This window comes from Dipodomys ordii, unplaced genomic scaffold (assembly GCF_000151885.1).
Source record: "Dipodomys ordii isolate 6190 unplaced genomic scaffold, Dord_2.0 Scaffold1418, whole genome shotgun sequence".
NCBI classification, from domain to species: Eukaryota; Metazoa; Chordata; class Mammalia; order Rodentia; family Heteromyidae; genus Dipodomys; species Dipodomys ordii.
In genome coordinates this window covers 18124-18445 of record NW_012268634.1, presented here as the reverse complement: position 1 = coordinate 18445, position 322 = coordinate 18124, and positions in this window count along the sequence as shown.

Here is a 322-nt window from a genome sequence, read left to right as displayed (position 1 = left end):
TATATAACAGTATATTTCCGCTCTTTCAAAGTATATTTTTGAGTTGGGATCATGCCTGTAATCCTAGCTACTCAGGAGGCTGAGATCTGAGGATTGAGGTTCCAAGCCATCCTGGGCAGGAACATCTGTGAGACTCATCTCCAATAAACCACTCAGAAAACCAGCAGTGGTACTGTGGCTCAAGTGGTCAAGAGCGCTAGCCTTGAGCTAAAGAGCTGAGGGACAGTGCCCAGGCCCAGAGTTCAAGCCCCATGACCAACAACAAAAGAAAAGAAAAGAAAAGAAAAGAAAGCTGTAAGTGCAGCTGTGGCTCAAGTGATAA